Source organism: Corvus cornix, chromosome 1A (genome assembly GCF_000738735.6).
Source record: "Corvus cornix cornix isolate S_Up_H32 chromosome 1A, ASM73873v5, whole genome shotgun sequence".
NCBI lineage: Eukaryota > Metazoa > Chordata > Aves > Passeriformes > Corvidae > Corvus > Corvus cornix.
In genome coordinates this window covers 4,827,035-4,844,890 of record NC_047057.1, presented here as the reverse complement: position 1 = coordinate 4,844,890, position 17,856 = coordinate 4,827,035, and the positions used below count along the sequence as shown (strand labels likewise).

General features: G+C 36.1%; 1 protein-coding gene across 1 annotated transcript in view; it reads right to left on the bottom strand.

The window, feature by feature from the left end:
- Nucleotides 1-17,856, bottom strand: part of CELF2 (CUGBP Elav-like family member 2) — a 550,097-nt gene that overhangs the window by 450,085 nt on the left and 82,156 nt on the right. Inside the window, exons 2-3 of the mRNA XM_010407804.3 lie at nucleotides 5,396-5,434; nucleotides 4,644-4,679 (exon numbers count right to left, since the gene is read on the bottom strand). The gene's annotated coding sequence lies outside the window, so the exon portion shown is untranslated. The remainder of the gene's footprint in view (nucleotides 1-4,643; nucleotides 4,680-5,395; nucleotides 5,435-17,856) is intronic.

The following is a 17,856-nucleotide window of genomic DNA, read 5'->3' as shown; positions in this document are numbered from 1 at the left end:
CCATACTGGGGTGAGAAGTGTATACCTAAGAGTGGAATCTTCACCTCAAATTGAATCCTAATCAAAAGTTTGCCACAAACCAGGTTGCATCATTTGCATTAGTGTTTTCACTGTACAGAGACAGGAGTAATAATAATAATAATAATAATAACAGCAGCAACAACAACAATAAAAATTCTTATGCACATTGTTAAATTGCGGGACAGATTTGTCTACCATGTAAAAATTATTTGTTGGCTGTTGTCAAACAAGTTTAGCCCTGACACAGAGCTAAGTTCAGTTTTTCTGCACAAAATACTGTCTGGACTGGCATGTTTTCTTAGCAGCCATTATGCTAAGCCCAAAGGATGCAGATATTAAATCTATCTTTGCATCTAATTTGGTTTTCAGGTTTGGGTCCATCCTGCATGTGTTTCTTATGTTTACCATATGTCTGTGACCCTGAGTGAAAAAGAGCCACAGTAATAAAAATTATTATTAATAACAGTGGGCAGAAGAGAGGTTAACATCAAGAGATATTTTGGTCAGAAACTGTGCTGCACTGGTTTCAGCTTAAAAGAGAATAAATCTCCCATATAATAAGCTACATTAGCAACAACAAAAAAAATAAACATTCATAGATCATGGCTGAACTATGATAATGTAGAGTTGAGAAAATATGGTATAGTCTGCTTAAAAATCTGGCCATGCTGCTGTGCACTTGCAAGTATCTCAAGCAGGAAATGATGGAAAGCTCCACTGATCTCAAATAACTCAATGGTTTTTCCTTCTCTAATCACATATCTTCATAGTGAGGGACCAAAAAATGCGTCATTCAGCGTGCAATATGGTTGTGAAAGCATGAAATATGGCACTTCACTGTTAATGTAATATTAAAGATTAAAAATGTTTATTACCTGTTATTCTTCTCTTAATTGTTTTGTGTAGAGAAAAATAGAAGTTGCTGCTTTAATGCATAAAAACCCCACAATGTGCATTCATAGCAGAGAGCAAAGTGTTGGGGCTATGAAAATTATGTAAATGATGAATTCCAGTGAAAGAACTTTCAAACCCTTAGGGTCTTCAAACAGCATTAATTCAAGAAATTAGATACAAAATTTAACTTTTTCATGCTAATAATGATTTCATAAGGAAAAACTCGTTAGTAAAGGTGACAAATATGAAGTTCTATTGAACATTTAAATTCAGGAATCTTAGTATGCGCCCCTGGGATATATTTACTCAGCCAATGACTCTGATGTTATTAAGTAATTTATTTGAGAAAGTCTCCATTCATGAGTTTACATAAGAACAATATCAGGTTTACAAAGGCTCGTGTTGTCAGTTTAGCAAATACCTAATTCACAATGACTTTTGCTTAAGATTTTCATTAGGTTGTTCAATATTGTTTGATCATTTAATGTCAGCTTCATAAGATCATAATTTTCCCTATATGAAAAGAGGAAATTAAAAGGAGAAATAAATTAAAAAGTGTGAACTAAACTTAAATTTAAATCAGCTTTGCCACAAAAGAAAGGACAAGAGTGTCAGCAGTTGCGATTATACTACGCTTGGGTATGGACTACCTGCATTTAGCAATTTAATTTTTTGCTGTGGTTTATTTCTATGCCAGCAATACCAAAAAATATATTGAAACATATGAAAACTTGCATTATGGTTCAATTGTTTGGGGCTGATCAGTCAAGTGACAATTTCTGGCAGCATTAGTTAGGGGTTTCATTAAATAGATAGGAAACAAAACCATCCTAAATCTCTCAATTTCTACGCCTATTCAGGCTGTAATCCATGGCCTCTAGCCAGTGTTGCAGGCAATGTGCAAATGTAGCTAAAAATGACAATTCCTGAAAGTCAAGGAGCAGAGTGGATATGACAGAGAGAAATAGCACAAGATCTGAAAAGAACGATGGTTAAAGTTGTCAACAGAATATTTGTCTTCCTACAGAAAATGCTGGATCCTCAACACAGAACTATTTCCCAGGAAATGAGCTGATTTTACTCAACTTCCTAATGAAATGCAGGCAAGCCTTGAAATCTTCATTGTCACCCGGCTAGATCATTCACCATCATTCCTCAAAGAGCTTCCTGGTCCCCAGGCTCCATCACAGGGTTATGCTGGAGGAGGTTTGATTTAATAAGTGCTTGAAATCACCACTGGCTCCTGTTACAACCTGCCTCCAGCACTTTTTCTCCTCCTCAGGATGGTTCTTGCTCTCTCATCACCATGGTTCCTGCATTCTGGTGTCTCTCCACCCCGTCTCTCCAACTCATTCAGGCTAAAATGACATTACCCTTTTTGTTTCCATGTGAGAGATCCAATCTGTGCTCCAAGGCTTGTCTCTGTCCCATCATTGCGCATCCTGAGACAGCCGAATCCTAAAGGACAACCTGCCTATGTGCTAAATCTTTTGCCTTGCACAGCACAAAACCCTGGCCTACACCTGACACTAGACCAAAAAGAAAATAATATTCAAATAAAAGTCCATATTACAGCAATTAGTAAATTATGTCATATTTGACTGGAATATGATCTGTCTGGAGGGTCCGATTCAGATACCAGAAGGCATAAGTCTTTTTCTGGCAACAGATCCCATGAGAAATGAAAATACACCGTACAAATGAAACATGCAGAATTATGCAATGACTATATTGACTGTAAACCACGTTTCTACTAACCTAGAAGACTCTTTAATCTTTAACTTCTGTTCTTAACTGAATACATATATCATGAGAGGGAAGAGGAGCAGGCAGGCAAGGTGAGATTTGGTCATACTTATTAACACGTGTCACTCGTGTTCTCTGGCAGAGTGGTTCTCTTTTGTTTTAAGGACTTCTGAAATGAAGAAGGGCTCTAATCTATATAAAAATAATCTCCATAAGTAAGTAAGATAGTCACAGGATGGGAGTGGGTACTCTAAGAGAAATCACAAGGCCCGAAATGTAATGATCTTGGAAAGGACTTTCTTGCAAGGTAGAGACTCTCAAGAGGAAATCAAGGGTCCTTATTGGAAAACTGAGAATAGAGGAGATGAGAAATGATACAGAATTATGCAAGGATTCATAAGTAAAATAAGATGTTGAAACTATGAAGTTGTTTTACTGGATCAGTATTAAGGTGCAATTTATCTGAGTAAGGGAAAGAAGGCAGCTAGAGATGATTTCCAGATACAGAGAGGAGAGACAAGAGGGATTTGGCAGCAAAATCTCTGAAAGAAAGTTAATAAAGGGAAGTGTCTGGAAGTAAGTAAAAAAAATTAGTATATGTGGTGCTTACAAATATGTTACCATTTCCCAAGAAATATTACCATCCATGTGATTAGAAAAATAAAAGCAGGAAGCAGGAAACTCAGATGAAATGGGTTAATGCTTTTGTAATAAGGGCCATCCACACGTCTAGGAGGATTGGTTTTATTTCTCCAGAAATACTACTGAAGTTTCTCTTATTAAAGCATTAGGTAAAACTGAAGTTTGCAGCACAAACAGAAGTAGAAGGACTGGTGTCATACAAACTAGAAGAACACAGGAGAACAGTTGAATCTGCATAATGTAGGTCCCTACAGAGATTGAAGAAAGAGGTAAAAACTCATGACAGCCTTTCTTCAAGGCTAAAGGCTGACTGTTTATGGTACTGGTAGTTTTTGCTACCTTCGTACTGATGTTTTTTAAAGTACACATGTAAAACGAAGTCTTTTTGATGACTCTTAAACTTGAGTTGGATGCAATGCTAGTGGGGGAAGATGTTTTCTCATATTTATAAGTGATCTCATGCTGTTCCAACTAGACTGTAAAGAGATGCTCCTCAGACTTGAGATGGTAGGATTGATTCAAGTGCAGGACATTGAGGCACCAGGCCTGACACAGCTCTGTTCACAACAAGCCTGATAAAAAGTGCTACTTTAGCGTAAGACTTGAAACAGAATCAAGCCCAGCAATTAATGACCCCTCAGTCAGTAATTCATTTGTAAATCCAAAGTAGAAGAAATAATATTTATCCATTGGACCAAATTACCAAGTATTGTCCAGCAAAATTAATCCTAAATGTCGTTAGACCAATTTCCCTTACTGGATCAATCAATTGATTGACCTGTCTACATTTGTATCCATCTATGTATAAATAAATATATACATGTCCTCCTACAAAGGGTGCTGGGGTTTCCAGTAAAGAACACAGCACATATTTACAGAACTGTGATGTAATCTGGGTGTAATCTTAGATGACTAGCCATGATTTATAGCAGCAAATAAATAAGACAAAATTTGTTTAACACACCTCAGCATTAAGTATCTCCTGCATTAATTGTCTCCAAAGTCTGTTCCATTTGTTATCTAACAAGGTATGCTCCATTATTATTTTTATCCAGTTCATTGCTTGATTCTATCTGTTCTTTCAAAATTAGCTTGTGTAATCAGAAACTGCTTTGGCTGGTAGCTCATTTCATATAAAAAGGAGGAATTCTTGTTTACTGAGAAAGTAATTGGATAATAATTTTGAAAAGAAAGAAATATGAATTGTAATAAATTATTTCATAAAAAATACACAGGAGCATGAAAACTAGCATACCCAAGACAAATTAAAAGCTCTAATGAATGAAAAGGCTATAAATAGAACATGAAACTGGAAAGAATAATTCATCATTTTAACTTACCTACTCCTTGTTATTCTGTTGAAAAGAGCCGAATACCTAAGGAAAGAAGAAATAAAATATATTTACCAAATGATGGTCAAGCAAATATTTATATTAGCTGTCACTTCTAGCTCTTCAGCTCTTGTAAAAATAATTAAACCTTTATTACAGAAAGAAAATGTAAAATTCAACCATGTTTGGAGGTTCACAATTCCATTCAGTTATTTATCAAATTCTGTTGTTAAGCTTGCATGACCAGAGGTAGACTATACTAAAGCTGCATGCACGACTTTGTTGCCTGCATCTGTATATATTTAAGTGAAGGCAAGAGAATACAGAAATCATATTCCAAACACTGACCAATAAACTGGGGATATTTACAGAGCTGAGCCATCATGTATATTTTATTGCTTCTCAACATTCAGTTCACATCAAACTGTAGGACTTTTTTTCTTTTTTTTCTTTCTTACTACCTAAAAATATTTGCTAATCCTGTTTTTTTTCTGTGTGTGTTTTTTAATTATTTTTTTACCTAAACAAGTAAAACACTGAGTAATAAACATATGAGAAGTAATGAACTATGAAAATTGTCTAAAGGAAAATAAAACACACAGAAAAGAATGTGCAAAGTTGTAAATAAGATTTTAGAAGCTAGAATAAATATTATATTATATTATATTTTTATTTTATTATTATTATTACTATTATATAGAGTAGAAAAATCAAGTAATTGTTAAGAAATTCTGAAGTACTAGGGAAAACTTGGCTCTCACCTCTTCAGCTAACACCTTGAGGTCTTCCTGTTTGTAGACCTAACAAAGGAAAATACAAAATTAAATTCAATACACTGAATTATGTGAGCAAAACTTTTATAAATTTACATTGATTTATTCTGATTTTATTTATCTGAAAATCATTTTTTCCTTGTTGAATTGCATTTATGATACCAATTCAAGCTTTGATCTTAAATGACACTTTTGGGGCCTGAAGTAATAACAATTTGGGATTACAAAGATCCAGTTCTTATCTACATACCAAACAGGTTGTCTATAGTGCAGTTTGTTCATTGAATATACTCAAATTTAGCACAGGGGTATTGATAAAGGTAATCAGCAAACACAGTATTGGCTTAGAATAAAATGAAAGCAAAATGCACCTGACTCAGTAAAGATAGGAGTTAAATGCCAGATTATCCACATAAGTGTGTCAGTAAGAGGAATTTCATGCATGACAGATGCTGGAATGGGCATTAAAATGGTCAGGACAAAAATCATTAAGTGTCCCAATAATGCACATTGGGCTAAAGCATATGTAGGGTGTCACATTCAAATTCCCTCCAACTTCAAAAGGTCTTTTTGCATGCTCAAAGTCAGGCTTATAAGCGAATGAGATAAAAACATTTGACAGTTTCTTAATACTCACTTGCAGTGTCTACTCTACATTTAGAAAGCAAAACCTTATCATACTACCAACACCATGAAACTCAAAAGGTGTCATGAAATGACTAGATGGAATTTTATTTCATTCAAAGAAATAAGTAGCTACAGAGAATGATATCTATAACCCAGGTCCTACACAGCCCGTGCCCATAAAAGCTTCAAGGAAAGAAAATTATTGATGCGCAGAGAGGTAGGTACTGTTACGATCCCTATGGTGACTGACGTGGTGCTTCAATGCAGAAAATGATATCATAGAATCACAGAATGGTTTGGGTTGGAAAGGACTATTGAAGTTCATCCTTTGCAATGAGCAGGGACACCTTCAGCTGGATCAGGTTGCTCAGAGCCCAGTCCAACCTGGCCTTTAATGTTTCCAGGGTTGGCATTATCCCTCTTGAGAAATGAAGTTTTGATAAAACCTGAGCCTATGGTTATGTAGGAAGATATTTAACGTAGGGAATGAATAGCATTTGGATATGAGCAACACAGAAAAATCATTGTTGTTCAGACAATAAAAAATATTTAAAGCTAATTTCCATTCATTAATCTAAATACAAAGTATTCTTATACCTGCTCTTCAGCTTCAGATCATATGAAAAAGAAGTTTGACAGTGATGTAGAAACTCTCAGGATGCCCCAGTCATAGGCTTTAGGTTTCTGACTAAGGACAGGGAAAGCATAATCCAACTTGAATATGCAGTCCATGAAAATCTTCAGCTAAACCTTCGTGATAGGAAGTCCCAAAATGGAGGCAATTAAACTGTGACAGTGTCACAAATGTTTGGAATTTTGCTGTTGGTGTTAAAATGATCCTACCTGAACATGCTAAAAGCAAGGGTGAAACTACCAAGGATTTTTTAGTGAAAAGGTAATATTAACCTCAGAATTATTGGCATATTTTTTGTAGGCAGTAGGTGTTTTTTTATGTTTTTGCGTTTAGGTATGCTTCGTTCTGGCTTGAAAAGCTCCCAAAATGAAATCTTCTGGTGTGGGGCCTATGAGTTATTTATTAATTAATGAGCCACTAGCCAAAAGTCTTTTTTCCTCCCCTACTGGCTGTTCACTTCATGTGTATCCATTTCTTGTCTTTCCCATTTGCCTCCTTGCTGTCTGCTGTGCCCTTTCAACTCATGCAGGGTACATCCCCTTCCTTGCCTGCCCACACAGAACCAGGCTCTCAAAAGGCCTCTTCAATACCACCATAATGAAGGTTAAACCAAGATAAATAAAACCTCCACAAACCAACTGTGAACTGATTCCTGTGGCACAGTCCCAGTCTTTGGCCAACTCACATCAGAAATCAGATGAGAGCATAATTTACATATTTAAAAAATTTAAATTAGATCAATTTTCTTTTAAACTTGGATAATATGAGACCCTGAGGATTCCTTGAAAAACAGCTCTACAACAAATTGATCTTTCTGCCTACTACATTCAAAAAATTGACTTTCTTATCCTGAATGGAAACCTTTCTTTGAAAAGAATGAATTCAATTTGTGACACACTCTGTGAGTGTTCTGCATGTGATTCTGAGGTTTTAGGATCTTTTAAATCAATAATAAAACCATTTTAATTTGGCTTAACTTTGTAGGGCATGTGTACTTGTAATTTTCAATGAATATGAGATAAGGAAGTGGTCCAGGACTAAGTCCTCTGAGTCACCTGATTTCTAGTTTGTCTGTTTTGGGCTTCCCAATCTATCTGAACAGAGAATTCCTGGGTTTGAATCAGCCTTCATAGTTCAGACAAACAGAGTCAGACTTTTGTTCAGAACTGTCTGAGGGCACCAGTCTGTGAAGAAAAATCATCATGTTATTATGAAACAGATACAGTCCCATAACAAATCCAGAGATTTAAACTTGTAAAGCTTGGGGCTATAACCACTACCTCACCAGTGAGTTCTGTAATATCCCCATTCCCACATCTCCTTCCTCAACAATCTATTCTTGCTCCAGGTAAGTTTTAAGAGATTCTTCAGCAGCACTAAAAGCTTCATGCAGTTCAGGGACATAACAGGTTAGCTAGTCTAGGCTACAGATATTCCAGTATAACTCCTTTGTGTTGGCACCTTATTTATTTATTGGTGCCTGAAATCCCTTTCCTTTCAGGTAAGAGTTCCTTCACAACAACCTTATGCAGCACTAGTGATAGGACAAGAGGACATGGCCTCAAGCTTCCACCAGGGGTGGTTCAGGTTGGACATCAGGAAGAATTTCTTCACTGAAAGGGTCATCAAGCACTGGAAAGGGTTGCCCAGGGAAGTTGTCTGTTCACTATCTCCCTGGAAGTGTTCAAGAAATGCCTAAATGTGGCACTTAGTGTCATGTTTTAGTTGACATGGTGGTATTTATTCAACGGTTGGGCTCGATGATCTCAGAGATCTTTTCCAACCTTGATTCTATGATTCTAAGATGCACTGTAACATCAGCATAGTGATGATAACTCCGACTGAGATGGTCTGGTTACTTTTGGCTATCAGAGTTCACTGTTTGATAATCTTTGATTCAATTTAGTTACTACATTATGTAATTGTTATGATTGCAGGGAAAAAATTAGGGTGGAGGGAACCTCTTGAAATCATCTTGTCCAGTGTTCACATGTTGCTCCCAGTAAATGAAGGTTCTTTGATAAACTTCCACAGAATTTGACTCTAAGTGCATTTGTCACCTCTTGTAAATGCAAATTAAAATGTGGTAAATTATCCTGATAGTGATTTAAGAGTATTTGCCTTGTTTTACAAGAGTGCAGAGTGCAGAAGGTCAGATTACACGGGTCAGCTGGCCAGAAGTGTGTCAGCCACGTGCAGTCACTCGGGCACAGGCAGTCACATCAGCATGTACACAGACAGCACCCAGGGAGCCTGGGGATGAGTTCTCAGGCTGCACACAAGCCGTTTTGTACTGCTAATAATCCATAGCTAACGGTAAAGGTTAAATGCTGAGCATTATCGTGATACAGTCCTTTATACTTCACTTAACAAATTGAATTTGGTTAATTAACAATTTACACACCTGGAGGGAAATATAAAATCTATTGTGCTGTTTTGCATTGTGCTTAAACTGGAAATGGCCTATACATCCTCTAGTCCATATTAAATGGGATTTACTTTGAACAAAATTGCTGTTAACAGTTATATAGGGGTTATTTGTTTTTTTTTTGAGAGCTCCATTTTCTAGACTGGCACTTTGGTAAATTTTTTTATCCTTACACCTGAAAAGAAATGAAATCCAGAAAAGTAAGTTAAAGGTATTTTTATTATTGATTTAAAACTGGGCTTCTCTCTGCATAACGTAAATTGTCACCCAGATACAAAAGTGAGAGACAGAAACGTGCCAGCCTATTTCACATTCGAAGCAGACACACCAGAGTCACAAAACCAGATTGTTTTGCCCATAACTGGAAGGCTGAAGAGCAAAATCTCATTAAGATTGGTATATGGAAGGAGGTTTACAAGCCATGCATATCCATGAACAGGTTAGTTTAAATGCCTCAGAAATAGATGGCTTTTCAAATATGTGGCTGACAGTCATGGGTTCAGAAATACAAACTAAGATGAACTCAAAACTTGGTACTCAGAAATAGATCTGTCTGGGAAATGGTGTTATGGAGAAATGAATCTGCATTCCAGGAAGACTGCTGCTTAAAACCAGTTCTGATCTTCCTATGATTCGGCAACACGAATGCCATTTATCCCCGGCATTCCGGTGGATTTGGGTCTGATGCATGTGTTCTCACATGGCACCTCTGAAAATCTGATTTGCTTGAAGTAATGCTTGCCTAAGGTATTTAAAAGATTTGTCAACAGGAGGAATATTACTGCTGAAGGAATATTCAAAAGGCTTAGGCTTTCATGCAGTGCACTCCGTAAAATCACACTTACATGAAAGTAAAGCACATCTTTCCAGTGGTTATTTGCAGCAGAAACTAGTTGGTGCTATTTTATAATTTTGTTTGGTTATAATTATCTGCTATATATATTATTTATCTCCTCTTGCTTTCTAAACCTTTTCAATGCCAGGTAACTGCATACATGTGGAGGAGAGGAAGGAACCGGAAATTACCCTTGATGTTTGTTACCAACCCGTAGGCTTCTTCTGAAACCTAGGAGGAAAAAACCCCAAGACTAGTTTCTAAAGGTGTTGGTTTTTTATTTTAGACAGGTATCTCATGGATATTTACTCGATAATTCATCTGAAAAATGAAGAATTGCCCTATTGAGTGAATCTCTAAGCAGTTAATTGTTGGCCAACATCCTCTGGTAAGATCACATTGGCCTTGACTGGATACTGAAAACAGCATAGATGTATGAATTCATTTATTTAGTTATTAATTCAAGGTTAGAACACTAGTACAAAAGTCAACACAAGCTATTGTTATGAAAACATTAAGCAATCAAAATATTCTGGTTTTATACTGAATCAGGTCCTAATACACAGTACACGAATGAAATACAGAAGAACAAAAGACACAAAATCGTTGCGAATTAAGTCCATTTTCCGTTAACTTTGTCACGTATGAACTCAGGTAGGTTTGAACTTTGCAGTCATTGTAGTGCATTCAAAAAATAATAACGCAAAAATTTCCATGCCTTCAAAAGAGTCTCTGTTGTATTAGTAAGTAAACTCTCCAGTGGCCAAAATAATATCTGTAAATGCCCATGGATTTTGACCCAAAATGTGGCAGCCTGGCATGATTAAAAGCTTTAGATTCTCAAAGAGCAACATGACTAAAGCTGGACTGTAGCCTTGAGTGGCACCTCACTGGTTTCATTTGCCAGTATTGTTATTTTCCAAGGTAATATTTGATTTAGAAGAAAAATGCTTTTAAGTCCCACAGTAAGTCCTACAATATATCCACAAGTATAAAACCCTCAAATTACCTTCATTTGTCAAATGCTAAAGCCCTACCTGAGACTATTCAGTGGCAAAGTAGGAATCTAATGATGTCAGCAGGAAGGAGGGGAGGTTAGATTTATAGAGGTTTTAGAGGTGATACCTCTTGTCTCTCCTCCCTTGTCCCCCTCCTGACTCTCTTTAATTCAGCACTTCAACCAAAGTAATGCAGTTAAACTTCAGTTTATGACACAGATGCCTCATAAGTCCAGTCACCATGATTTCATTGAAAGCTCTCTCATGTTAGTTGTTTGAATAGATTTTAAATTCCAAATTATTAGTGAAGGTGTTAAAATAGAGAGCTTTACTGTTAACCCAACTTTCTCCTTATGTTACACTTTCCCTCCCAAGCTGCCATGTTTTGTCCCTTGCTTACACTATAGTTGCCTCAATTTTGTTTTTGTTCCTGGCAATACCTAAGGTTCAAACACAGAATGAAGGCATTTTTGGATGGAAATAGTAACTAATGCAACCTGGATTTGAAATAAATTAGAAGCGAATGTGAACAACATTTTATGTATAGGTGATAACCCAAACTAATGTTTTCTATTTTTGTTTACCTAATATAAATCCAAGTTATCAAATATTATCTGTGAAAAAACCTTAGGTGGTCATCCACAGACTGTGGTTATGGTAGTATTCTAGCACAGGACTATTTTAGTCAGTGTTGTCCAAGAGCTATGGACTGCCAGGTGCAAAAATCTGATTGTCCTAAATAAGCCAAGTGTTGTTTTCAGTAGTTAACTTCATTTTGTAAAGAGCCTAGCTCAAGTACAGTCAAGGTTTTGTCTACCATTTGTTTCAAGAATCTGGATCAGATCCTTAAATCAGAGCCAAATATGAATAAAAGCAGTAAATTCTTTGGCAATAAATCCTCATTTGCATTACTCAAAGACGGGACCCGCTGGAACATCTTTATAACATTCTTTTCCTTTCCTTCTCCTCATGTGCAGCATATTGCAGTAATCAATTAGCATGATGGAATATTCCTGTTCTGAGACCTTCTAGTAACTCCTATATGGTCCAAATTTAATCTTAATAGCTCTGATTTTTAGTTTTTTTAAGAAGCTGAACTCATCCTGTGCATTAGTGAGGATGGAAAAATAAGCTTTCAGAGTAATTTAGTGATTTTCAGCCTGTTGGTGTTGGGTTTGAACATTTTGGAGAAGTTAGGTACTAGGAGAGGAATGAGCATTTTTTATCTGTGTATAAACCACCAAAATGGCCAAGCACAAATGGAGGTGCTCAGTTCTATCTCTTGCATCTGAAAAGGGCTTACTGTACTTCTTTAGAGCAAAAATATAAGAAAAATTGTTGATGTCTTGACCTTGTTTAAATAATTTACTCTTGCCCATCTCAATGCATCCTTTGTTTGCCTTTGTAACTCAAAAGACTGATTCCACTGCAACAAAGTAGGAAACTCTGGTTTATAACCTGAGTAATACCAAATAGACCTTGGTTCATACAAAGAAAGGACAGTAGTTGATCTTGTGTCTCTTTCTGATTTTAAGGGTTCTCTAGAAGGGTTTAAAAGTGTTGCTGAAAGTCATAACTGGAAGCTTGTTTGAGTGCATTCATATTGATTATAAAGTTGAATCCCTAGAGGACCACAGCTCTGCAACCAGTAACATCAAAACTCCCCTACAAAATTCCAAGAAAATTCTTGCCATTACTTCCTCTGGAAAAGTTGTAGAAATTGAATTTAATGTACTTAGGATAAAATAGTCTCGTAATAAAATTTATTACAAACACATTCAGATTTTTTTTGATAAGCAAATTGGCCTTCCACATTATTTAGGTTTTTACTATATTGAACAAGAAAATACAATAGAATCCATACTGTTCTTTCGGAATAGACATGGGGAGGTGGAGAAATTGCTTGGTCCATGTATATTCCAGCAGAGGGTGGCAGTACACTACCACACTCCCACAGTAAAGCAAAAGTTGTGCAGTAATATTTATGCCTTCTGTCTTTAAGGGAAGAATACATCCTGCAGATGAATATATTTTGGGAGTAAAATGGGAATTGGACTGGGAAAGTAATCCCCAAATCTCTTCAGTGACCTTGCTCAATCTACTCAATCTCCATCTCTCTTTCATCTGAAATATTTTTCTTCCGTAATTACCATCAGCTGGTGACTATGAACCATTTAAAACTCCCGAGGATAATCGTCTACGAGAATGAATATGGATATCTGCAAATGGGAATCTCTCCTGATTAACTAATGATACCAGAACAATTAACTTCATCACTAACCGCAGTGATGTCACCAACAGTGTTAAGCAGGATAAACTCTAGAAGGCAAAAAGGGACAATGTGGCAGGAAGAATTTCCATGGCACTATGGACATGCTAAAGGTCTCCTGCCTTTCCTAAATCCAGTTTTGCTACTTTGGTACCAGGGTATTCCTCAAAATTTGAAATACTTTGTAATCTCTTCCGTAGAATGTGGATTTCTCTGATACTTTCTTAGACTTCCATTCAGTTTTCATTTTCTTACATCCCTCGCTTTTTTTTTTTTAATAGAAAGTAGTTGGGAAATTGTTCATAGGCCAGCAAAAGAAGCAAGGTATATTTTTTGCCCTTTGGAAAAATCTTCTGGTTGACAGAAAAAGTAGGAACTGGTGCAGCCGTCTTTAAATTAATACAGTAAAAATACTTTAACACCCTGTCAAACTTCAGACCTTGGTGACTCAAGTCTCTATATTTTTTGGATGTGAAGAAATATTTCAGTGTAAGAAGAAAGCAGTGCATAATAGGAAAGAATACTCCTTCGTTATGCAAATAATGAAAAATTATTTGTATACAGAGCATGATTTCTTTAATGCACTTTTATTTCCCCTCAAGAATTCAAACCAAAGGATTATACAGGTCAAGTAGAACTTGAAGAACAAAAGCCATTCATGATCAAGCTCTCAATATGGACTTACATTGGTAAGAACATTTGAATAACATATTTATAATAGTAATCTAAGTAGCTTATGTTAACTTCTCTAGTAACCAAAGCCAAGAATAATTTTAATGCATTCTTTCAGTAGACATTCATTATTTAAATATGTAAAATATGGAGGCAGTGTTCTGGAACTTCTTTTTATGAAGAGGAAGAAGTTGGAAATTATGCCAGGAACTTTAGGTGAGGAATGACATTCCCCTTCTCAAAAATAAGAGATTTTTTTTAAGAATTAAGGGGATTAAATATTTTCAGTCAAAACTGTTGTCAATAATAATTCCTTACCTTGATCTAGCTTAGTAGATTTCAAAGCATTTGAGACACTTAAGAGTAACCTTTTCACCTTTGAGTAGCTTCCTCTATAACTTCTTGTAACATCCCCAGCTATTCCTGCAGGAGGTGACATGATTTTCAGCAGGGTTTTTAACTAGCAATTAACCAGCATAAAGTGATGAAATAAGAAAAAAAAAAACAAAAAACAAATAGCCAGGGTGATCAGAAGCTCCAAAACATTGCCTGGTTATCATTAAGATTATTTTATATATCAGTTTAGGGGTCTTTGAGGGAGGGGGGAACAGGGTGTATAGTGCTGGTGTGCTGGAGTCCTGAATGGCCCCTCTACACTATTGAATCCTTCCTGGTTAATAGAAAACCTTGTAACAAAATTTTATTTAAGAATTAACTGGTCCATAGCAGAAAAAGGAATTTTTTAGAAAATTCATTTTAATGAAATAAAAATAACTGGGAAAGACTGAGAGTTTCTTGAGAAGAACCAGCTTGTCTCACAGCAGAATAGATTAAAAATCTGGTTCACTGATACAACTCAGAAAATCCATGATTGAAAAGTCTAGCCTTAAGGAGTTACAATACATCATGAGAAAAAGGTGAGTCAACATGTAATGTTTCAGTTCCAGGGTTCTCAAGAGTACACAGGTGGTATAATAAGTAAGGTCATGGTCTTTCCATCAGCAGTATCCCTGGTATTTCTGCAGTGGCTATGAATGAGAAATATTATAAACAATAATATTTATGATTGTTAAAAGTCCAAAGTTCAGAGGAGATCAATCTAATATCCTGAGATGTAAATAGAGAAAGATTTGTTATGTAACGAGTGCTTATGGTATTTATACTGTCAGGTCTGGGGGGTGGTTGTCCAGACCATGGGGATGATCAATATATGCAATACTGGTTAGCAGTGACATTTAAAATATCCCTCCCCCATGCAATGGCATTATTACTTCAAACAAGTGATTTTAAACTCATAAATTCTTTTTTTTTTCCTTTTCCATTTTGTGACCTTGTGGTAGATCAACAAATTGAATGGGTTCCCAGTATGACCACCCATCAAACCTGCTAGATTATGCCCTGAACTGGGAGTTTGTGGAGCTGATTCTATTCCCGGCTTTGTCATCATCTTTACTTTTAGGCTATTCCCCTCGTATTTCCACATCTGTAGTCCATCTTCACAGCTTTTGTACCCCACTTTGCTTTGTCTGTTTAGACTAGAGCTCCTACAGGCTTGAACTAGCTCTTGTCTTTTGCTGCTGTTGTTGCTTTGGCCTGTTGAGAGTCCTGACAGCAGATTTCCATTGGAAATTAAAAATGATTGTAAGTTCAGGTGATTCCTTGATTCCTTCAGCTCATGTGCATCCGTTACTAACGACATGCTGACCAGCACAATGTAGTAAAAAATGTGAAATGTGTTACTGATGTGACAGAGCATTTTCTGGCACAAAATGTTTTCAAGAGTGGACTGTAGTCCAATGGAATAGGAACATGACTTTTAAGGGCCCTACAATAAAGTAATCACCTAGAGAAAACATCTGCTTTACCAGAAAGGTGGGACTAAACTGAGAAAGGAAGTGTTGGGGAATCTTCCATTTTCCATTCCTATCTCAGATTTCTTTATTTCCTAGGCACTGAGGAAATTCCAAAAGGAAAATCACCAATAGCAGGGGAGCAGCAAAACTGTCATTGAAGGAGCACAAGATCACTTCAGGCATAAGCATCCTGACAAGGAGCTCTGCTCTAGTGGTTCAGTCAATGAGTTAGGAGCTCCCTTGTCCAAGGGATTCCAAGCAGGAGGGGCTCAGATTGTCCATGACTATCCATCCACCATGGTGATCTATTTTATCTTCCTTTTCTGGGGTCTTCTGCTTCTGTTAACTGATATTAAACTGAAAAATTCTTTGAAGTATCACTGTCTATTGTCTTATTGGTATTTCTGTTGCAAACTTCTGGAACGTGACTGCTCCAGCTCTATAGTGGGCATTACACATCGATAAACTACTCCCAAAGGCTTTGTAGTAGGACATACAACAACTTCAAGGAAAAACCACAATGTCATTTCAATTCTTTAATTTTCAAAATCATAAATACAAGACAGATAGGATTTTCAAACTTTCCATACCTAATGCACTCCTCGCAAATATAGTTGGCACATTATTTTGAGGATATTTTCAATGTATTCAGATACATTTATGACTCAGGTTACTCATTGAATATACACGGCTGAAATGGATTATTTCTGAAGGAGCCTTATCTTTTTTGTTTCCTGATCTTGTGCCTTAAAATTTCTAATCTTAATATTGTATTAATGCAATTATTTTTTGCATTTTAAAATTTAATCTTAATTTAAAATGCAGTTAAATAAGTCTTTGGGACTTATAGAGTAAGCTGATAGCATTGACAGATCCAGTGTCCTTTTACCTCTAAGGCTCTTGGCTACTGAGTTAGCAAATCAGAGGATGCTTTTAATCACCTGTTTAAAGCTAGGAGAGTATTCTGAGAGTTAAATGCTATTATATCATCATTCAGGACAAAGAAAAAAACAACATTATTTTGTAATCATTGATCTTCTATATCATTAAATCCAAAACATTCTTAATTAGGCAGAAAACTAGACATGCTTAATACAACCATGCAGCACTATCAGATTTTGCAGCTACTCTTCCCCTGCCTTGCCTGCTGCAGAAAGGGAGCAAGCTCTTTTGTTCAATGAAAAATGCCCATCAGAACTCAGAGAAAGCCAATAGAGATAGTGTTGTCCAACTTTATCTACCTGTCATTAAGATTTTTGAAAAGAGACAAAAATGTTGAATTCCCTTTGACATATTCTAAATCATTACTGATTTGTTGACACTCACACGGTTGCTTTGGTGGCAATAGAGGAAAATTTTCAAAGTGGTTGTCAGACAAGAGGAAGATGTATTTGTGAGTGGAAAAGACAAAAGGGAAAATAGATTTACAGAATATACAGAAAGTTGCTTTCATTTATTTTTTCCCCTTTGTGTGTTTTTTTTTTTTAAACTAAAGAAATGCCACATGCTCTAAAGAAAAATGCATGAGACAAATACAAGCGAACTGCTCATAAAATTCCATTTTTTCTATTTCTGTTCCAGGAACACCTTCCTCATCACAGGAGTGTTAATTTCATCTGGTTGACAGCTGTGGAAATAACCTATGTATTTAAACAGAGAAAACAGAGATAGGAACATTCACACAATGAAATCTATTTTCTATTTGAATCTAAAATCTAAGTGCTGTCCCTTTAAAAGAGACCTTGCTATCTTGATAAAGAAAACTAATGAGGTGGCCTTTCTAGGGCTAGTCACATAATAGCCATGGTGACAAGGACCTCTATCACAGAATAAAGCAGAAGATAAATGAGATTTTTCTAATATCCATTTCACCCATTGTTCACAAGTGTCATGCGATACAGCTTCTATTTATCATGAGATAGTAGATACTGGGCACTATTTTGTAAAGGAAGCCTAAATTGCAACATTGTGTTATTAAAAGCCTGTAAATACTCTTTACTCCTTCCTGTTCATTTTGTAACTGTGCCAAAACAAGTGGGTTTTGTTTTATTATTCTTATTTTTTACTTATTTAAAGGACCTAAAGGACATTACTTGTATTTATACTAGATGTCCACACAGTTTTAGCAATAAA